Source organism: Dendrobates tinctorius, unplaced genomic scaffold (genome assembly GCF_039654945.1).
Source record: "Dendrobates tinctorius isolate UK_male_01 unplaced genomic scaffold, ASM3965494v1 ptg000046l, whole genome shotgun sequence".
NCBI classification, from domain to species: Eukaryota; Metazoa; Chordata; class Amphibia; order Anura; family Dendrobatidae; genus Dendrobates; species Dendrobates tinctorius.
This window is the reverse complement of record NW_027361714.1, coordinates 18,944,280-18,968,014: the sequence shown is the minus strand read 5'-3', so window position 1 is coordinate 18,968,014 and position 23,735 is coordinate 18,944,280. Positions and strand designations below refer to the sequence as shown.

Genomic DNA, 23,735 nt, shown 5'->3' with positions numbered 1-23,735 from the left:
GTGAAATCAACTATCAAAAAGTTGTTTAATAAATATGAATAAATGAATGATAAAATAAAAAAGGAGATTGTGGTAGAGAGAAGTACACAGATAAAATGTTGAAACCACAAAGGTTTTATATAAACCATCTATCATAGTAAAAACTACCCACATGACAAAGCCAGTAGTGGACAATGATACCACCGGAATGTTTTGCTACTGGATCCCTCACCTAAACAGGTTTACCCAACTCTCCACAATGTGTAGCCTAATGCTCTATCAATTTAAAAGACCTTTTAGTTTATGGTCATTATGAACCCAGAAAAAAAAGAAAATGTGGTTCTTCTCCCCCTTCCAAGGTTTTTTCCTTGTGGCCTGTGTAAGGCCTGCCTTAACCTTATTAAAAGTAAAAATTACAAGTACTTTGATGGATCACGTATATACGAGATTCGAAAATATCTAACATGCACATCTAAGATGGTTATTTACCATGCAGAGTGTGGAAAAATGTATATTGGTCTTCTGCCTTGTAATCGTTGATTGGAGGTGTGCCTCATAAATATGCAGTTGCCTTGGTTTAGTAGGGTGTAGCTGATGTTCTGCTTTACAGAATCAGTCTTACACTATAGAGCAGCTTCTTTAGATTGATTGCTCTGTAAACATGCACCTCAGCATTAAAGGGGTTATTCATGTCTTTCTTTTCTTGTAAAAACAAAAGGCCCATCACGTTCTAAATTAAAAAAATAATGTATATTCACTTGTTGATCCTCAGGCAATTCTCCAGGCATGTGAAATAGGCATGTGAGTACTGCAACCAATCATTATCCAAATGGCAAACAAGTTGATGCCATTCTGGACAGTCATTGGCTGCCGAGTTCACGTCTATGCGATCTGAACACAAGGCATTGAGATCACACAGAGTGGTTCCACTAGAGTCAGTGATTGGCTCCAGCGGTTACATTCACATTTGCGCCATAAGAGGTAGAGATGGAAAACGCCCTTAAAGTCTTGAAATGTGATCTAGCAACAATAGTCTTCTCTATTTTTTCATTTTGTAATGTAATCGCAAAAGTACTATAAGAAATATCTTTACATAAAAAAGTTGATAGGATTTAATCTACAAATTATTTTCTGATTGTAGAACCAGAAGCAGACAAGATGGAGCCATCTATTACCAAAAAAGGTAAGGTCTAGCCATTGGACATAGGAAACTGAATTGCTACCCCAATAATAGTTTCCCTTTAACCCTTCCCTCTGCAACAAATTTTTGAAGTTTCATTTTTTTCATCTCCTTTTTTAAATCGCCATTACGTTGTTATTTTTGCACTGATATAGAAATACAAGTGTTTGTTGTTTTGCTGGATAGATTGTAGTTTTAAATGACTGCATTAATTTTGTCATATAGAATAAAGCAAAAAATTCAAATGCACTGAAATTGGGAATAAACACAATTTTGCCATCATGTTTGGGTAGTTTTTCCTGCAAATAATGTACAAGCTATGTTGTATGAGTTTTAAAGAATAAGGTAACTTTTTGCATTCAAATTTTGATGTCAATTATGAAAATGTACATACATTGTTCAGTTTAACACCTTCACACTCCATGATGTAGTATTACATCATAAAGCATGACCCTTTCAATTAGACCAGATGCCAGGTATATTATATAGCCACCATCTGCTTCTAACAACAGCTATATGTGCATCCTCTGATCACTGCTGTTAGCCTCAATGATTGACAGCAACATTCAAGTGCTGTAATGCGGCCTGGACGTTAGTTCTGGCACCCATCAGTTTCCATGCAACATGATAGAGGGGAACATATGGGTTGATTTAACAGCCGGAGGACGTCCAGTTTGTTCATAAGTGAATGTAAAAGCATTTAAAATTCTGCTATTTTGAGAATCAATAAGCTGTGATAATAAGAACTGTTTAGGTAGCTCCAAAGTACTTGACATTCTTCATGATGTAATACTACATCATGGAGTGTGAAGTGTAAGACTATTGAAAAAATTATTTACATTTTTATAATGGACATCAAAATTTGACTGCAAAAAGTTACCTCATTCTTTAAAACTCATGCCACAATAACTTGTACATTATTTGAAGGAAAAACTACGGAAGCAGTTTTTGTTATCACATTATTTATTATTTCTCAAAGTAACATAACTTCACATGCTTTTACATGTGCTAATGAAAAATTGTTGAAAATGTTTTCTATGTTATATTTTTTACAATAAATTTTATTTAAAGGAGTTTTCTCAAGTTGTCTATAAAGCCCAGCACAAGTTCCTTCAGCTATTAGTTAATTGTTCTGAGTCTACACAGTTATTCCTGTAGTGAAACATAGAAATAACAGGTCATTTGAACAACCATACTGCTCCAAACCACAAGAGCAGACCTGTTATGAAAACTGCCAGGTAGGTGATTTATAATGATCTCTTCAGGATATGGGAGGAAGAGGAGGGAGGTGAGCAGCTAACTGCTGTATAAAAATCAATAGGCTGGAAAGAGGTGGCTGGTATGTTAAGAGTTAACCTCTCACCTAGAATGTTACTACTGGGCACTCTCGGTCAGGCACTAGAGGCTTGACTCCATGGAAATTATTTGTATGCTCTAAAATATAAAATCTCTATTTCAGGAGAACGACAGCAGATGGAAAAAGCAAGTCCATTGCCAACTTGCTTATTTTCATGCTGTCTAATTAGTAAAGCAATTTAAGAACTTGAGAACACTGTTTTATGTCAGGTTTTAATTATAAAGTGTATAGAGACAGTGCAATAAAGATCATTGCTCTTTCACTAATTTTTAAAGTAAAAAATAGTTACAACATGTAAATATTGCAAATATAGTAATGTAGAACATTTATCTGCCCAGTAGTGTTTAAATTATAAAATATTTTTTTCTCCAGCAAAGATTTTGAGAAGGAAGAAACCAAGTATGTCTTCACAGTACAGTATATCAATTTTCAGCTGTAAATTACGGTTGAATGCTTCCGCCTCACTAATACTGCTTTGCAGATTTAGCATCTTCTTTCCTATCATTTTAAACCTGAGAATTATTTTTGCCCCCAGAATAAAAGTCTGGATTCTGTTAACATTCACCATAGTGCATATTTCGTTTTGCTTTAGTTAATAATATGTTATCAATGCTTCCATCCATGACAGACGTTCTAATATTTCCAGGGCCTGATAAGATAAAGGCCTCATTCACACATCCATGTTTAAAAGTATTTAAGTGAAAAATTAGTGCCAGTGTCATCAGAGTTCTGGAACAGTGTGCTGACAATATATGGTTCTTTTATCCATTTTTACCATTAGTGTTATCAGTGTATGGTCAGTGTGTCCGTTTTTTACCATCAGTGTGTGATCAGTGGTTTTCATGGATGGATAAATAAAAAAATTACAAAGCTTCTACTATACGATTCAGGCCACATTCACACATTCAGTATTTGGTAAGTATTTTACCTCAGTATTTGTAAGCAAGTCAGGAGAGGAACAATCATAGGAAAAGTATAATAGAAACATGTCATCACTTCGGTATTTATCACCCACTCCTGGTTTTGGCTTACAAATAATGAGGTTAATAGAGCTGGCACTGGTTTACTGAAAACATGACGCATCCAGCTTGGTATGGCTTGGAGAGAGATGCTAGTGATGGAGGTTCCTTGCAAAAGCTTTTTTTCACTTCCTTCTGCAAAAGGCCAGTGCGAACTCATCTCATCCTATATTCCGGCCGATAATCTCAGCCTGGAGAGATCTCATTAAGTCTACTAAAAATATCAAAAAAGCAGAGCAAATCTTAAAGTTGCCTCTATCTTCATTGGCACTGATGGTTGATCTCCTGATACCGGAGGTTTGGGGGAAATCTGGAATTAAAAGGGTGGGGGATGTTTTTAGTGGAGTGGAGTTCCTGAAATTCGGTGAGATCAGGGTTAAATATAATTTACCGTCATCTGAGCTAGTCTTTTACACCATGTTGAAAGACAGAATTTGGATATTCATAAAAGGGAAGACTTTGAATTATGAAATGCTATCTTCACTATTGTGCAACCTTAAAAATAAAAACCTCTGGAGTCTGCGTAATTTGTATAGATCTGTTGTCAAAGACCTAACGAGCCACAAAAACATATACATGAAGAGATGGGAGTCCGATTTTGGTGCTGATATCCGTCTCGAGAACTGGAACGATGCCATCAAAAACATTTACAATTCCAACATATCAATGGGTCTTCATGAGAGTTATTTCAAATTGTTAAATAGGTGGTACTATACCCCGACGAGGTTATCGCATTTTAACACAGAGCTATCTTCCTTGTGCTGGAGAGATTGTGGACACCAAGGGAACCTCTACCATATTTTCTGGGGTTGTTCAAAAATCAAAAACCTCTGGCTTCAAGTCACACAGCACATTAACCTCATTGCTAAGGACTTCACAATTACACCCGAAAGAGCACTTCTTTCATTAGACATGGAACAATTTGATGATTCGGTAAGACACATTGTCATACACATCCTCTTAGTGACCAAGACCATGTTAGCACAATGGTGGAAGAAAGCAGAGGTTCCCAAGTTTTCAGACATACTTGACAAGATAGGCCAACACAGCGATTTAGAACGCAGATTTGCGATTAACAACAATCACATTCACAAATACTCAAAAAAATGGAAGACCTGGAACAACAAATTTCATATCAAATAGACTCAACAAGAGGCACTATATTTTGAAGTTTAAACCTGGGCGCTTTAGTACTGGGATGCTGTATCTCCTTCCAAGAATGTTACCCCATAATAAAGATTGTCGATTTTTTTTCTTTTATGTTGTTATTCGATATATGTTATTCTATGCCTATTTGTGGGTTCTCTAGTTTTTAATTTTTTTTTTCCATACCTGTACAAGGTTGTTTATTCCCCACTCCCTTCCCTCCCTTCCTACCTTCCTTTCCCAACCCTGTTTATTTCTAAAAAAAACAATAAAATTATTTGAAAACAAATAATGAGGTTAAAAACTGACCACCAATTGAACATGTGAATGTGGTACACAGATGGCATGTACAGTGGGTACGAAAAGTATTCTGACCTCTTTAAATTTTTCACACTTTGTTTCATTGCAGCCATTTGGAAAATTCAAAAAGTTAATTTTTTTCTCATTAATGTACACTCTACACCACAACTTGACTGAAAAAAAAACAGAAATGTAGAAATTTTTGCAAATTTATTACAAAAGAAAAACTAAAATATGACATTGTCATAAGTACTCAGACCCTTTGCTCAGTATTGAGTAGAAGCACCCTTTTGAGCAAGCACAGTCATGATCCTTCTTGGGAATGATGTAACAAGCTTTTGAGACCTGGATTTGGGGATCCTCTTCCATTCTTCCTTTCAGATCTTCTCCAATTCCATCAGGTTGGATGGTGAATGTTGATGGACAGCCATTTTCAGGTCTCTCCAGTGATGCTCAATTGGGTTCACGTCAAGGCTCTGGCTGGGCCAGTCAAGAATGGTCAGAGTTGTTCTGAAGCAACTGCTTTGTTAATTTAGCTGTGTGCTTAGTGTTATAGTCTTGTTGGAAGGTGAACCTTCGGCCAAATCTGAGGTCCAGAGCACTCTTGAAGAGATTTTCATCCAGGATAGCTCTGTACCTGGCTGCATTCATGTTTTCTTCAATTGCAACCAGTCATCATTTCCCTGCAGCTGAAAAACACCCCCATAGCATGACGCTGCCACCACCATGTTTCACTGTTGAGATTTTATTGGGCAGGTGATGAGTAGTGCCTGGTTTTCTCCATGCATGCCGCTTAGAATTATCACCAAAAAGTTCTATCTTTGTCTCACCAGACCAGATAATCTTATTTCTCATAATCTGGGAGTCCTTCATGTGTTTTTTTAGCAAACTCTATGTGGGCTTTAATATATCTGGCACTGAGGAGAGGCTTTCATCTGGCCACTCTGCCATAAAGGCCGGACTGGTGGAGGGCTGCAATGATAGTTGACTTTGTGGAACTTTCTCTCATTTCCCTACTGCATCTATAGAGCTCAGACACAGTGATCTTGGGGTTCTTCTTTACCTCTCTCATCAAGGCTCTTCTTCCATGATTGCTCAGACTGGCTGAACGGTCAGGTCTAGGAAGACTTCTGGTGGTCCCATACATCTTCCATTTAAGGATTATGGAGGCCACTGTGCTTTTAGAAACCTTGAGTAATGCAGAAATTCTTTCTTAACCTTGGCCAGATCTGTGCCGTGCCACAGTACTGTCTCTGAGCTCTTTGGCCAGTTCCTTTGACCTCATGGTTCTCATTTGGTCTGACATGCACTGTGAGCTGTGAGGTCTTATATAGACAGGTGTGTGCCTTTACAAAATATTGTCCTATCAGTTTAAATAAACACAGCAGGACACCACTGAAGGAGTAGAACCATCTCAAGGACGATCACAGTGAAATGGACAGCATGTGACTTAAATATGAGTGTCTGAGCAAAATGTCTTAATATTTATGACCATTTAATATTTCAGCATTTTTTTTAAACAAATTTGCAAAAATGTCTACATTTCTGGGTTTTTTTCAGTCAAGATTAGGTGCAGAGTGTACATTAATGAGAAATACAATGAATTTTTTTGAATTTACCAAATGAGTGAAACATTTAAAGAGGTCTGAATACTTTCCGTACCCATTGTATGCTTGTTCCACTGACCCATAGACTTGTATTGGCCCCTTTCAACCATGCTACTGTAAAAAAAACCCAGACATTTCTCTGAGTTTTGCATGGACCCACGGTCTGTGTAAAATCACAGCCATGTGAATAGCGCAATAGATTAATATGGGTAAATATTTTATCCATAAAAAAAAATGTAAGACCTGCATGCAACATGGACATCTGAATGAAGCCTTACAAAAAAAATCAAACTTACAAAAAATTGTAAAATTAATTTTCATTTACTGCATCCAATCCTTTTTGTTGGCAGGGCAGGGTATTTTGTGAAGATGTATATCTTTTTTGGAAGGCAATACATTTTACTCCTGTATTGGCACAGTACAATGTCATAGGTTACCATAGTAAAAAAAACTATAATGAATTAAATACTTTTTTCCAGTAGTCACTATGAATCACAGTCTTCTGTATTTTCTTATACAGTTGACAAAGGGTTATGATTTTTAATACCACCTTAATTGTAGCCAAAAATCACTTAGGTTAATTGAGCCTTAGGGCTTTTAACATATATGCTTTATGTATGGCCCCGTTGCAAGGGTTAAATACAAAGTACGCAGAGCCTAAGAAATGTTTTGAACTGCAGCACTCATTTAGCATTCGGCAAGAGCTACATGTTCACTCAAAGCTATGCTCAAATAAGATTTCTTTTTTACGACTTCCTTGTCGCAGTCGCAGTACTGTAGGTGCCACAAAGTGACCCCATTCACTAGTATAGCGCTTACACTACATTCACACATTCAGTATTTGGTCATTATTTTACCTCAGCATTTGTAAGCCAAAACCAGGAGTGGAACAGTCAGAGGAAAAGTATAATAGAAACATATCACCACTTCTGTATTTATCACCCACTCCTGGTTTTGGCTTACAGATACTGAGGTAAAATACTGACCAAATACTGACTGTGTGAACCTGACCTGAGATGAAGCAGTGGCACCAAGCAAATATTGGTCATATGACAGCTGTTGCATCTAAACTAGCCCTTTTTGGCATCTATTTTTTATGTGCTCAACAGTTTTTACTTTGTTTTCCGTTATGTTCACAGAGTTTAGCAATTCCAGATATTTTATCCTGATTCATCACTTGCAACTTTTTAAAATGTCACAATAGGTTTTGCAATTTCAGTCCAATTCCCCCTGATGCATTTTCAAGTATGTCAAAGTTCTGGATACATTTTTCATGACTTTTGGTGCCAAAAGTCACAAAAACAGTACAAGACAGAAAAAAAGTCCAGTTTGTACTTTGTGCCAAATGCATGAATTGCACCATTTTGATGAATTGGTATAAAAAACTACAACTAATAACACAAGTCAAAGAAGGAGAGGAACTTAAAAAAAAGAAAAGATTAATTATTGTATCCATTTATCAGTTATACTTTGTGTACATTTTAAAATGCTGTGTAACAACCAATATGGTTACAAAACTAGTCATGCTTTCCCATGGTTGTCTAGTAAAGCATTGTGGCAAACTCTGTGGAAGTGAGCTAGTAGCCATATTTGTTATTCTAGTTTATGCAGAAACAATTTAAAAAAAAGAAAGAAAAAAATAATTTTAATTAATCTACCAAAGGAGGACAATTTATGTGCTGAGGTGTATAGAGGGTTTTATTTTTTAATTGGTGGAAAGGGAGTGTTTACTATTATTGCTTTGCTTCACTGCTTCTACTTTGCTTCAAAATTCATCCTTTGGCTCAAAAACATGTTAAAAAATATAGAGAGACATAAAGTGCTTTGAATAAGTGTTCATACCCCATGAACTTTTCAACATGTTTTCATTTTACACCTACAAACTTAAATGTATTTTATTGGGATTTTATGTGACATGCCAACTGAAAGTAGGAAGTATTTGTGAAGTAAATGAAATGATATATGGTTTTTGCAATTATTTTAACAATTTAAATCAGAAAATTTAGACGAACATTTTGTATTCAGCCCCTTGTAGTCTAATATCCGTAAATAAAATCTTGAGTGACCAATTGCTTTCAAAATTAACTTAATTAGTAAGTTGTATCCACCTGTGTGTAACTTATTCTCAGTATAACTGCAGCTGTTCTTTGAAGGCCTCAGAGGTTTGTTTAAGAATATTAGGAATCAAACAGCATCATGAAAACCAAGGAACACATCAGACAGGTCAGGGATAAAGTAGTAGAGAAGAGTAAAGCAGAATTAGGTTATAAAATAGAGCCCAAGCTCTGAACATCTCACGGAGCATAGTTCAATCCATCATCCATAAATAGGAGTATGACACCATTGCAATCCTACCAAGACATAGTCATCCAATTAAACTAATATTGTAAACAAGGAGAGCACTAACAAGAGAAGCAAACACAAGGCCCCAGGTTACTCTGGAGAAGCTGCAGAGATCCACAGCTCAAGTGGGAAAATCTGTCCGCAGGACATGTATTAGTCATATACGCCACAAATCTGGCTTTTATGGTAGAGTGGCAAGAAGAAAACCATTTTTGAAAGCAAAAACATAAGAACATATGGAAAAACATGTTCATGGCAGATGAGACCAAAGTAGAACTTTTTGAACTAAATGCAAAATGCTATATGTGCACATCACCCTTAAAAAAGCTTAATCTCCACTGTCAACCATGGTGGTGGTGGCAGCATCATGCTGTAGGGTTGCTTTTCTTTAGAATGGGCAAGGAAACTGGTCAGAGTTGAGGGGAAGATAGATGGGGCTAAATTCAGGGGAATTTTGAAAACCTGTTAGGTTCACCTTCCAGCAGGACAAAAACCCAAATCATACTTCTAGAACTACAATGGAATGGTTCAGATCATAGTATATTCATGTGTTTGAATGGCCCAGTCACAGTCCAGACCAAAATGCCATTAGAAACCTGTGGCAAGATTTGAAAGATGACGTTCACAGACGCTCTCCATCCAATCTCATTGAGCTAGGGCTAGTTTGCAATGAAGAATTGCCAAAAATGTCAGCCTCTAGATTTGCAAAACTGGTAGAGACATACATCAAAAGACTTGCAACAGTAATTGCAGTTAAAGGTGGTCCTACAAAGTACTGGCTCAGGGAGGCTGAATACAAATTCATGTCACTCAGACTTACATTTTTAAAAAAGTTGGAAAACCATGTATCATTTTCTCTATACTTCACAATTACCAGCTACTTTTGTGCTGATAGATCACAAAAAATCCCAATAAAAATATTTAAGTTTTTGAATGTAACATAAAACGGGGTAAGACATCTTTTTCATTGTAGTGTAGCTGCAAATATTTTCATGTTGCAAATTAGATTTCTAGTGTAAGCAAACAATAAATGTATATTTTAGTTGTTTCTTTTTATCCTTTACAGAAGAGAAGCCAAAAGAGGAAAAGCCTTCCCCAGTAAAAGAAGGTAAGAATAAAATATAGTGTACTTATGGTAAATGGAGATTATTGAAGAGGTCTTTATGAAACCACTTCAAGCAGCTTCATATCTAAAGAATATAACATTTGATTATCTGAATGTCCTTTTTTAATGTTAGAGCATCCTCTCTAGCCAAAATTTTGAATGACTCCATTGTTCTTGTATGGCTTCAACTATACATTCAGTGCTACTGAAAAATCGAGAATATGTGGCTTCTATGTAGATATAGGTGTTTACATAAATCTACAGTAATGTCCACTTGTATCTGAATGTCTGTTGCTAATTATGAAAACACATTCCATTGGTAAATATATGCAGATTCTGAAAACTGCATGTTTGTAAATTTTATAGACATTTTAATTCCACTTTTTAGAATCAGCCTTTATGATAAAGCAGTTTTGAAAATTTTGCAAAAACTATACTCAGATGTTAGCTATCCTAAAAATAATCTATATATGTATACACTTTGAAATATATATATTAGAATATATTACAATCCTACCTAAAGGTGAATCCTGCAACACTTGCAATATGAGTTGTTTGTTGGCACAGAACTATGAATTTAGAAGTCTAAGAACTTAGCACATTTTTCATAAATTAAATAGATTCTATCTAATATGTTTTATTATTGCAGCAAAATTTGTGAAAGTGAAGAGAACAAGTATGTCAACTGCTTAGCTTTAGTTACTGCTGAAGGCTTCTTATTGCACTAACGCTCATAGTCATTTCCAGTAAAATAACATTTTGTAGTACAGCGGTAGAGTTATTTATGTACTGCAGGTACTATAAAGTTGATGAGCTTTAGTGGTTGGCTGCTAAGTGCATGTACGGATTATGGCTTATTGCTACTGGAGAATACCGATTACTTGTGTACTACTTCTATTCTCAACACTCCATACATTAATAATGGTCACATTTTAAATGTATGTAAATAATATTATATGTTCTTAACCTAAAATACTTTTTTACAAAATCTCATAAATGCAAAAGCTTAAAAGAGATCTCTCACATTTTTTAGATTAATTATTGTTAATTATGTTTAAATGATTATTTTATTTATTTATTTTATTTATTCATTTATATAGTGCTATTAATTTTGCAACGCTTTACAGTCATTATCATCACTGTCCCCAATGGGGCTCACAATCTAAATCCCCTATCAGTATGTCTTTGGAGTGTGGGAGGAAACCGGAGAACCTGGAGGAAACCCACGCAAACACGGGGAGAACATACAAACTCCTTGCAGATCTTGTCCTTGGTGGGATTTGCTCCCAGGACCCCATTGCTGCAAGGTTGCTGTGCTAACCACTGAGCCACCATGCTGCCCATATTATTAATTTAATACAGTATAAAATTACCAAACATAATAGTTTATTTTTCCTATTTTTTCTAAGCCTTTTGGGCTGTCATTAGTACATGACACTTGTACATTCCCTTTTGTGTAGAGTTCACAGCTGTAGATGGGGCCAAGAGCCATTTCATTGTAGTCCAACTCTTGGTGCTGAGTTACAACTTCCCTTAGTCACAATTATTTACCATGTTCAGAGCACAATAGTTAAAATAAAGGTGGCTGCTGCATTCTGCACACTGTGTGTAGCAGTGAGCAGTGACAGAAAGTGAGGTAGCGGGTGCGGCAGTCACTTCTTCCAGTAGCAAAAAAAGGTCAGGTAGCCTGGAATTAGTGTAACGAATGGTAGGCTGCCTGAACTGTTCTCACCACTGAAAAAAGTCACTGCTTCAGACCTGGTACCTCATGTGCAGTCAAAGCTTAATGCTACTTACAGTGTGCAGAGAGCAGCAATCTAATTATTGCCAGTTCATGTAATCTGCAAACTCTAAGTAGCAGTGAGCAGTAACTATGGCCGGTGTTGGGGGGAGGAAAGAAAATTGCCTCCTCCTATGTCAATGTCTTATTTTGCTACTATTAGTTGTATCAATTCGTTGAAAAGCCTGGTGGCATATTTTCACATTACGAGTAGTGTTGAGCATTCCGATACTGCAAATATCGGGTATCGGCCGATATTCGCTGTATCGGAATTCCGATACCGAGTACCGATATTTTTTCAATATCGGATACCGGAATCGGAAGTCCCCATAATGCAATGAGCCACTGTTGTGGCTGTGATTGGCTGCTGAAATGATGTCATCATGATGCGCGGTCTGTGCGCATCATGATGCGCGGTCTGTGCCGACAGCCGGGGGTCTGTACGGGCCTGCCGGGGGCCTGTGCCGGCTGCTGGGGGTCTGTTTGGGCCTGGTGGGGGCTTGTGCCGGCTGCCAGGGGTCTGTATGGGCCTGCTGGTGGCTTGTGCTGGCTGCCGGGGGTCTGTGCGGGCCTGCCGGGGGGTCTGTATGGGCCTGCCAGGGGTTTGTGCCACCTGCCAGGGGTCTGTACGGGCCTGCCGGGGGCTTGTGCCGGCTGCCGGGGGTCTGTATGGGCCTGCTGGGGGCTTGTGCCGACAGCTGGGGGTCTGTACGGGCCTGCTGGGGGCCTGTGCCGGCTGCTGGGGGTCTGTTCGGGCCTGCCGGGGGCTTGTGCCGGCTGCCAGGGGTCTGTACGGGCCTGCTGGTGGCTTGTGCTGGCTGCCGGGGGTCTGTACCGGCTGCCGGGGGTCTGTATGGGCCTGCCGGGGGTTTGTGCCACCTGCCGGGGGTCTGTACGGGCCTGCCTGGGGCTTGTGCCGGCTGCCGGGGGTCTGTATGGGCCTGCCGGGGGCTTGTGTGTGTGCAGGCATTGTCCGATGGGACTACAAGTCCCATCGCGCGATGCCTGCTACAATGACAGTGATTGACACATTAGCCAATGATGGGACAGTAGTAGTCCCATCATCCGGCTAATGTGTGGAATGTAAAAAAAAAAAATATATATATATATACATACTACATACATACAACATACATACTACATATATACAACATTCATACATACTACATACATACTACATATATACAACATTCATACATACTACATACATACTACATATATACAACATTCATACATGCTACATATATACAACATTCATACAACATACATACAGTACATACTACATACTACATACATACTACATACTGCATACATACTTCATATATACTACATTCATACATACTACATACATACTACATTCATACAACATACATACTACATACATACTACATTCTTACATACATACTACATACTACATACTACATACATACTACATACTGTATATACTACATTCAAACAACATACATACATACTACATACATACTGCATACATACTACATACATACAACATTCATACAACATACATACATTCATACATACTACATTCATACATACAACATATATACAACATTCATACAACATACATACATACATACTACATACTACATACATACTTCATATATACTACATTCATACATACTACATACATACTACATTCATACAACATACATACTACATACTACATATATACTGCATTCATGCAACATACATACTACATACATACTACATTCATACAACATACATACATACTACATACATACTACATATATACTGCATTCATACATACATACTACATACATACTACATACATACAACATTCATACAACATACATACATTCATACATACTACATACATGCTACATATATACTACATTCATACATACATACTACATACATACAACATGCTACAGACATACAACATACATACTACATACATACTACATACAATACATTCATACAATACATACATACTACATACATACTACATACAATACATTCATACATTCATACAATACATACATATAAAAAACAGTGCATAAAACATAGAGTACATACTCACCAGTACTTGTCACTTTGATCCCCGAAGCCATTGTCATCTGTGGAAAAATATGAAAATAACAAACAAACAATATACTCTCTGATCCGCAGAAATCCACGCGTGTCCCACGCCGATCTCCCGTGGAGAACAACAGCATCACCTGATGCGACCGCTCTCTACGGGGCTCCAGGAATCCAATGACAGGAGGAGGGTATCCTTCCACACTGTATTCCTCCACCACTGTAAAACAATAGTCCCTGGTCTCACTTTATGGAAAAACTGCGTGGGAACTTTCTCACACAGCAATGCCAAAAGTGAGACTAGGGACTATTTTTTTTTACATTCAACACACTGCTGAGAGGAACAGAGGCCGCTATCTGCAGACCGGATATAACTACAAGAGAAATGTGCTGTCTTCCAGGTGCAAAAATTAAAGATGTGTCTGACAGGATATCAGGACTCTTCAGACCTACAGATGACTACCCATTCCTGCTACTACATGTGGGGACAAATGACACCGCAAGAAACGACCTGGAAACCATCTGCAGAGACTTTGAAGACTTAGGCAAGAAAGTGAAAGAACTGGGAGCGCAGGTGGTCTTCTCTTCCATCCTCCAAGTGGATGGCCATGGAACAAGGAGGTGGAATAAGATTCTGCAGGTGAACAACTGGCTACGTCGATGGTGCCGTCAGCAACGATTTGGATTTCTGGATCACGGAGTGAACTACTTATACGATGGACTACTTGCTAGAGATGGGGTGCACCTTACGAAGACTGGAAAGCATGTATTTGGAAGTCGCCTTGCTACACTTGTAAGGAGAGCTTTAAACTAGAACAACATGGGAAGGGAAGCAAAAGACCAGAAAAAGCTATACACCTGACAAATGCTATTGAGAACTCTGCTATTAGAAGTGGAAAGGAAGAACAAAGACGAAAGAATCTAATTAATAAAAATATTGGAGAAAGAGAAACCAATCACAAACTAAAATGTTTCTATACTAATGCACAAAGCATGGGCAACAAACAAGGAGAATTGGAACTATTAACACAGGAACAGAAATATGATGTAATTGGAATCACTGAAACTTGGTGGGACAATACACATGATTGGAATACAAGACTAGAAGGACTAGAAGGACTTATTTGCAAGAAACAGACTTGATAAACGAGGAGGGGGTGTCGCATTGTATGTTCGAAACGCGTATATCTGCACAGAGATTGAAGCTTCAGAGACTGGGAGTTCTGTGGAAACTGTTTGGGTAAGAATACAAGGACAGAACAATGGAAAGGACACCATTGTAGGCATTTACTACAGGCCGCCTGTGCAAGCCGAAGATATAGATGAACTCTTTATGCATCAGATGGCCAAGTTCTCCAAAAAATATGACATAGTTGTCATGGGAGATTTCAACTATCCAGACATTTGTTGGGAATCTCTCTCAGGCAAAACTAACAGGTCAAGGAAATTCTTATCCTCTCTTGCTGACAACTTTATCTTCCAAAAGGTAAGGGAGAAAACAAGGGGAACTGCTACCTTGGATCTAATCCTTATAAACAGGGAGGAAATGGTTGAGAAGGTAAAAGTGGCTGGGACCCTAGGAGGTAGCGACCATGCTATTTTAGAATTTTGGATTACTAGAGGTGGAAGACCTGTGAAGACTCAGACGTCAAGGTTAGATTTCAGAAAGGCAGATTTTAAGGGATTCAGAAAGAGAATTGGAGGGATCCAATGGCTGGATATCCTTAAAGACAAAAATGTCCAGGAAGGATGGGAAATCTTGAAAAATGAAATTCTCAAAGCACAGTTGTTAACAATTCCGAAAAGAGGGAAGAATAGGAAGCATTTAAGGAAACCAGGATGGATGAACACAGAACTTAAGCACATGCTAAAAAGGAAGAAAAAAATGTTTATAAAATGGAAAGAGGGAGGCATATCTAAAGAAGAATATAATGCTGTCTGCAGAACCTGCAGGGCACAAATCAGATTAGCTAAAGCTGAAAATGAACTGAGGCTTGCAAAAGATGTCAAAAGCAATAATAAAGGATTTTGGGGATATGTCAAAAGTAAAAGAAAAGTCAAAGATGCTATAGGATTTTTACAGGATGAAAATGATGAAATGGTAAGACAGGATGTTGAGAAGGCTGAACTTTTAAATTCCTATTTTGCATCTGTTTTCTCTCAGAAAGGAAATGCAACATCAACTGTTATTCACTGTCCTATTAAGGGAATAGAAGAATCCAGGATATCTATAAACAGAAAGATAGTGAGGAAACACTTAGCTAACCTAAATGAATTCAAGTCTCCAGGTCCAGATGAATTACACCCCAGAGTACTGAAGGAGATAGCAGAAGAAATTTTTGAACCCCTCTCCATAATCTTTGAAAATTCTTGGAGAACAGGAGAAGTGCCAGAAGACTGGAGAAGAGCAAATGTTGTTCCTATCTTCAAAAAGGGGAAGAGGGTGGACCCAGGCAACTATAGGCCGGTGAGTCTGACTTCTATACCAGGAAAGATCTTTGAACAAATTATTAAACAACATGTATGTCAATACCTGGATAAGAATGAAGTGATTAAACAGAGTCAGCATGGGTTTCTAACTAATAAGTCATGTCAGACTAACTTAATTTCCTTCTATGACGGTATCACTGATTGGGTGGATCAAGGAAATGCTGTAGATATAGTATATCTTGACTTCAGCAAAGCATTTGACAAAGTCTCTCATACAATCCTTATTGAAAAAATGACTAAGTATGGAATGGACAAGGCAACTGTTAGGTGGATTCATAACTGGCTTAGTGATCGGACCCAAAGAGTGGTCATAAATGGCTGCACATCCAGTTGGAAGAATGTCTCAAGTGGGGTACCACAGGGCTCTGTCCTGGGCCCTGTATTGTTCAACATCTTTATCAACGATTTAGATGAAGGAATTGAGGTCAAACTGATTAAATTTGCTGATGACACAAAGCTAGGAGGGATAGCTAATACTAGAGAAGAGAGAGAGAGGATTCAAAAAGATTTAAATAAACTGGAGAAGTGGGCAGCAACTAACAGAATGGTTTTTAACAGGGAGAAATGCAAAGTACTACATCTGGGCAATAAAAATGAAAAAAGCATATATAGAATGGGAGGAATAGGGCTAAGTGACAGCACATGTGAAAAAGACTTGGGTATACTAATAGATCACAGACTGAATATGAGTCAACAGTGTGATGCAGCAGCAAAAAAGGCAAATGCAATTCTAGGATGTATTAACAGAAGCATACAGTCTAGATCACGTGAAGTCATTATTTCCCTCTACTCCTCTTTGGTCAGACCTCATCTGGAATATTGTGTCCAGTTTTGGGCACCACATTTTAAAAAAGACATCAACAAACTGGAGCAAGTTCAGAAAAGAGCGACCAGAATGGTGACCGGTCTGCAAACCCTGTCTTATGAGGAAAGGTTGCAGGATTTGGGAATGTTTAGTTTGCAAAAGAGAAGACTGAGAGACTTAATAGCTGTCTACAAATATCTAAAGGGCTGTCACATTGTAGAAGGATCAACTTTATTCTCATTTGCACAAGGAAAGACTAGAAGCAATGGGATGAAACTGAATGGGAAGAGACACAGATTAGATATTAGAAAAAACTTTTTGACAGTTAGAGTGATCAATGAGTGGAACAGGCTGCCACGAGAAGTGGTGAGTTCTCCTTCAATGGAAGTCTTCAAACAGAGGCTGGACAGACATCTGACTGGGATGATTTAGCGAACCCCCTGCTTTGAGCAGGGGGTTGGACCAGATGGCCCAGGAGGTCCCTTCCAACTCTACGATTCTATGATTTTATGATTCTATGATTAGCCGGATGATGGGACTACTACAGTCCTATCATTGGCTAATGTGTCAATCAATGTCATTGTAGCAAGCATCGCCCGATGGGACCTGTAGTGTGAGAACTGTGTCTCTAATGACACAAATACTGATGGGAGCAGCCTGTCCAATCAGCAGCTGTAACAGTGTGAAGTGTTGGGGGGTGTATGTATGTATGTATTGTGCTGCCTTCACAAATACAGGATCACTGCTGTGCTCTTTCCAATGCTGGAATGATGATAAAGATGAGTGCTGGTGCAGTTTACTGACAGCTAATGAGTGGGCAGTGGGTGGTGCTGGTCACTGGAGCTTGATGGGAGTTTGGTGGAGCTTCGCACATACACTGCACCAAATCTGCTGCTGTGTGAAGACCTCAGTGACACAGAGCTGTCTTATTCACACAGCATAGGCTTTGTCACACAACAGATTACATCAGTGACTGCCATTCCCTGTGCAGATTAGAAGCTGCAGACCCCCATCACTGGCCATCACACAGTCTGTTCTCACTGCTGCCAGCAGCCTGGGACAGTGAGGGAAGGAATTACTGATAATGAGTTATGTATTGTAATCATGGAGTGGCCCAGAATACAGGACGATTTTCCCTCCTCCTCACTGGTTTCACTTTCCATAGATAACTATTCAGTGTGTGTCTGGGGGAGGAGCAGCTCTCTGCTCTCTGCACTGAGGCTGCTGGAGGGGAAGAATTTGTTACTGTGTGATGACGGCTTCTTCATGTGGACAGGGAGGGCCTGTAGCTATGGAGGGTGGGGTTGTTGCTATAGAGGGCATGTTTGGAGTAGAGTAGGAGGTTACGACTAGTTCTCATTTCAATGCCATATCACCCCCCCATGGACGTTCTGTTCAGAATATCTAGAAAACCGTGCAAACTAGTGACAGAAAGTAAATTACTTATTGTCATAATTCTGCAGCCCAGATATGTACTGAGATTATGTGAAAAGCTCGGACAACCCCTTTAATGATGTAGATATACATATCAGCTCTATTATATTATTCTAATCAAAAGCGACTGAGGGTATTTTGTTGGGTTTCTTTTTTATGTTAGTCCTTTCCTCAGTGATATACAGTTTGATCAGTATTTGAAATACTTGAGTGAACTATATGTCAATCTTTTGAGGATTTATTTAAGAATATTTAATAAAGGTTACGTTTCATGGCAAAAAAAATTTCAGTGAACTAGGAAATAAAATATGTTTCTGAGCCTTCTATTAAGAAAATTTTTTTAAGTTTTGCTCCATTGTCTTGAATTTCTTATACATATACTGTTTGTCTGCTAATTAAAATATTACTTGACACCCTGAGCTTTGTGTGATAGTTCTTTATTCTTTATTTTATATATTGATTACAGATAAGTAACCATAACTCAGAAATACATAACAAAAATATTTTCATTCTAATACAGTTCTTCTGCTTTTCAAATTTTATCTAGAAAAAGAAAAGCCCAAGAAAGCATTACTTCCAGGTATTAAAGGTAAGCTAGAATTTTACTATGACTTCATTAGGACAAGTATCCAAATATCTTTACTTCCTTGCAAATGTAGCTGCAAAGTGTTTTGATTCCAATTCTGGACTTTGAGCTCTAACATTTCCATATGAAAACAGGAGCCATTCATGTCATGGAACCTTGCTATGACATGAGACTATGAGGAAAAGTCTGGGTAGGAATTTGGCAACAAGACAAAATAATGTAACTCGGAATCTATATTTGCAAACTATTTTTTTCCTTTCCTGTATTTTTTTACTTTTGAAATCTACAAAAAAAACAAAATACTGTCTTTATAATGGCATGAAGGCATACAATATTTTCTATCTACTCAATATGTATAGAACAGTCAATCAACAATGAGAGTCAATTGATAGGGATGAGTTGTCTAATTTAGAAGAATATTGGTTTTGATCTATTAGTACCGTAATTGACAATCATGTCAGTAAGTATTTGATCATGAAGAATGGCTAATTCAACCATATTATTGTGCTTCTTTCATGCCTATACTTTAAAAGGGATCTGCCAGGAGGCTACAAAACCTGAAGCCGATGATGTAGGGTCAGAGAGCTTGATTTCAGCAATGTGTCACTTACTGAGCTGTTTGGTGTGTACAGGGTGGGCCATTTATATGGATATACCTAAATAAAATGGGAATGCTTGGTGATATTAACATCCTGTTTGTGGCACATTAGTAAATGGTAGGGGGAAACTTTTCAAGATGGGTGGTGACCATGGCGGCATTTTGAAGTCAGACATTTTGGATCCAACTTTATTTTTTCCAATGGGAAGAGGGTCATGTGACACATCAAACGTATTGAGAATTTCACAAGAAAAACAATGGTGTACTTGGTTTTAACGTAACTTTATTCTTTCATGAGTTATTTACAAGTTTATAATTACTTATTAAATGTGTTCAAAGTGCTGCCCATTGTGTTGGATTGTCAATGCAACCCTCTTCTCCTACTCTAAACACAATGATAGCAACACTGCAGATGAAATGCTAGCACAGGCTTCCAGTATAGTGTATAAAGTCTAAGGGGGTCAGATCGGGAGACCTTGGTGGCCATTCAACTGGCCCACGATGACCAACAAGCATTCCTACAAGGAATCTGATCCCCTTAGACTAGCATCTCTTCTGTGGTGTTGTTATCAGCGTGTTTAGAGGGGGAGAAGAGGGTTGCATTGACAATCCAACACAATGGGCAGCACTTTGAACACATTTAATAAGTGGTCATAAACTTGTAAATAACTCATGAAAGAATAAAGTTACGTTAAAACCAAGCACACCATTGTTTTTCTTGCGAAATTCTCAATTGATGTGTCACATGATCCTCTTCCCATTCAAAAATAAAGTTGGCTCCAAAATGGCTGACTTCAAAATGGCCACCATTTTTGCCACCCATCTTGAAAAGTTTCCCCCTCCCATATACTAATGTGCCACAAACAGGAAGTTGATATCACCAACCATTCCCATTTTATTTAGGTGTATCCATATAAATGGCCCACCCTCTATAACCTCACCCATTCCTCTGATTGGTAGCTTTCAGTGTACATTGTCACCAATCTGCTAATCAGTGGAGGTTCGTGTGTTACATACAATAACAGGACTGCCTTGCATGGGACACCTAGTCCTGCAGTGATAATCTCCTGTTGATAAAACACTATTTGTAGTATAACTACAGCAAGCTGCTGAGCAAATGTCACATTCCTGGAATCAGGGTCTCTGCCCCTACATCATGCTGCTCTAAAATTATGTAGCAAAACCCTGATGACAAATTCTCATTAAAATTTTTAACAATTACATAGTGGTCAAGTAAGATTGAAAAATTAAATTTTTAAGCTAATTGTTGCAATGCAATACACACATTAAATTACACCAAATCCATATTAAATTTTGTATTTGCTTAGATCAAGAATCACCTAAAGTACCTGAAGAATCCGTCTTCAAGGAAGGTATGAAAATATCTGTATTACCTCTGATGCCAATTGATGAAGTAGTAGGTAGTTTAAAAAAGTTGGGACAAAAGGAGGCACACTGGAAGTGCATTGTCCACATAAGTCTGGAACCTACCCTGACCATGGTGCTGATGCATCAGCTTATCTGCTTTCTATACTTTTTATACCACAAAATATACAGCTCTGGCAAAAAATTAAGAGACCACCACATCAAAACCCATTCTCCAGACCTGAGAAAACAAGGAGGAACTGCTTATATTTTTGCACCAGGAGCAGTGTGAAAGGCTGGTGGCAAGCATGCCAATATTAAGAAGACACCTCTAGCACTCAAAAAGAATCCACATGATATAACTCCAAAAATTAGTTTATTTATTTCATTTCATCATTTCTTTCATTGCAAACTGGGAATTCACAGTCAATATACGAAAATATGTCAGCAGAACATGTTGTCCCAACATTTCGGCCTATTTGGCCTTTATCAAGGGTTAATTCTAATAAACAAAGTAGAAAAAAATCACAAAATAAGAAAATACCACAGCTCAATTCATCTTAATCGTAGCACGACTGATTATACAGACACATATAAATAAGACACAACCTAGCCTATTTAAATAAACCGCCATTGTAGTGAAAATTCCACTCCATATATGATTTGAGAAAAGGCGAAAAAATAGGAGTAATGGATTCAAAAATAATATTTAAAAAAGTGTAAATTTTATTTATCAAATGCAAAAACAAGTATCATATAAATAGCACAGTTGCAAAGATAAGGAGATACAAACAGGACAGACTAAGAGAAGAAAGGGAATAAAATAACCCTGTGCACCAGTGCAACCATAGCCGCAATAACACAAAAATGCAATAGTATCAAAAAAGGCAGGTAAAATGCCCATGACAGAAGGTAATCTAGCGAGAGTCAGCACATGAACTGTAAATAAGGGCAAACATGCCAAAAAAACAATATGATATTGTCAGCAATAGTCGCAAGTCTTGACCATAAAAAGTATAGGTACAGCCATGATAGGTACATAAATCATTAGTGCGGGCGACTTACCAAGTGGTGCACAGACAGCCAGGTCCAAAAGGATGATAATGAAGATATAGCTCAAACGTAAAAACCTTTGGCTTGTAGAAACCCTTTATATTTACTATATAATCAAAAAACAAAGGACATCATATGCATACACATCTAATAAAAGCAAAAAATGAAAGAAAAAAGAGGGAAAACAAAACTGCCATGATAGGGAAAAATGCTAAGGTCAAGAACCCCTGTCACACCAAAAGGAAACATATTCTGTTGTCCATATTTGCAAAGGTAAGCAGCCCATGAATAGAGAAATATACCCCTACTGGGAAGCAGATCCGAGATAAGGTGATGGGAGCAATACAAAGAAGGGTTAAAATGAGGAAAGACTTCGGCAAAGAAAGAGGAATAATAGGTAAGTAAATGTTACAAAGTTAATAATTACCTGCAGTTGTGGAGAGCAGCATGCATGGTGTATCCCAGAAGAGCACTACCTAAATAGTGCAACCAGGACCTTTTATAGTGAGGTGACGTCAGATCACATGACCGGTGTCGGACATTTGCACCTAAAGGCAGAGGCAAGAGAAGGGAGTGCACACGTGCATGTAGCTCGTGCTATTCTGAGTGTGTAGACGAAACAAGACGATTCTGACGATCTTCACATGCATGAGAAGTGCATCCACAAACAGTGTGTATGAGCCATTGTGCACGCCACCACATACAAAGAAGCTCGATAGATGTGAGTCATGCATTCATTAGTGAAAGAAGAAAGATGGGGAGTTAAATCAAGAGGATCAAGGAAAGAAAAAGCAAAAAGAGGGCAAAAAGGAAAATAAAAGGACAAAGGAAGAAAAGAAAAAAAGAAAAGAAAAGAGAAAGACAAAGGTGGATAAAGGGAGAGAAAAGAAGGAAGGGGAAAAAAGGGGGGGGGCAAAGCCCTGTTCCCAACGTAATCTGCAAAAAAGAAGAATATTAGCGTTAATATAAACATGCATTTAGAAAAAAGGCCCCATATATATATATTTATATATATATATATATATATATATATATATATATATATTACAAAGAGTACAAAATATGTAGGATATCAAAAGGTAACCTCGTATTCTCTAGTCATCCCCCATGGTTCCAGAGTCTGTAAAGTAAATATCCAGTAAGGCTCCCTTAATTTTAATTTTTTGATCCTATCACCACCTCTCCTCAAAGGAGGAATACAATCAATTATCTGATATTTCAGTTGCGAAATATTATGACCAGCAGCTAAAAAATGCGCAGGAATAGGCAATAATGACCTTTTGCAATGGATAGTAGATTTGTACTGTGATATACGGTCCCGGATATGTTGGGTTGTCTCACCAACATATCCGAGACCGCATGGACATTTAATGAAATAAACTATGGATGAAGATTCACACGTGTAGAAGCCTTTTGCCGGGTATCTTTTGCCCGATCTGGGATGTGTAAACGTGTCACCCTTAGTTATGTTGGAGCTCTGTGTGATTAAAGTTCTTTTCCTAGCCAAATATTTTTCTGACCCAATGTCAG

At 38.0% G+C, this 23,735-nt stretch overlaps 1 protein-coding gene and 1 long non-coding RNA gene across 2 annotated transcripts in view; both read left to right on the top strand.

Annotated features, from left to right (window-relative positions):
- Nucleotides 1-1,162, top strand: part of LOC141089607 (uncharacterized) — a 112,188-nt gene extending 111,026 nt beyond the window's left edge. Inside the window, exon 5 of the long non-coding RNA XR_012232340.1 lies at nt 1,121-1,162. This is a non-coding gene — a long non-coding RNA (uncharacterized lncRNA). The remainder of the gene's footprint in view (nt 1-1,120) is intronic.
- A 9,527-nt stretch (nt 1,163-10,689) lies between these two features.
- LOC141089606 (uncharacterized) overlaps nt 10,690-23,735 on the top strand; it is a 154,825-nt gene continuing 141,779 nt past the window's right edge. Inside the window, exons 1-3 of the mRNA XM_073576114.1 lie at nt 10,690-10,712; nt 19,151-19,192; nt 21,116-21,160. The gene's annotated coding sequence lies outside the window, so the exon portion shown is untranslated. The remainder of the gene's footprint in view (nt 10,713-19,150; nt 19,193-21,115; nt 21,161-23,735) is intronic.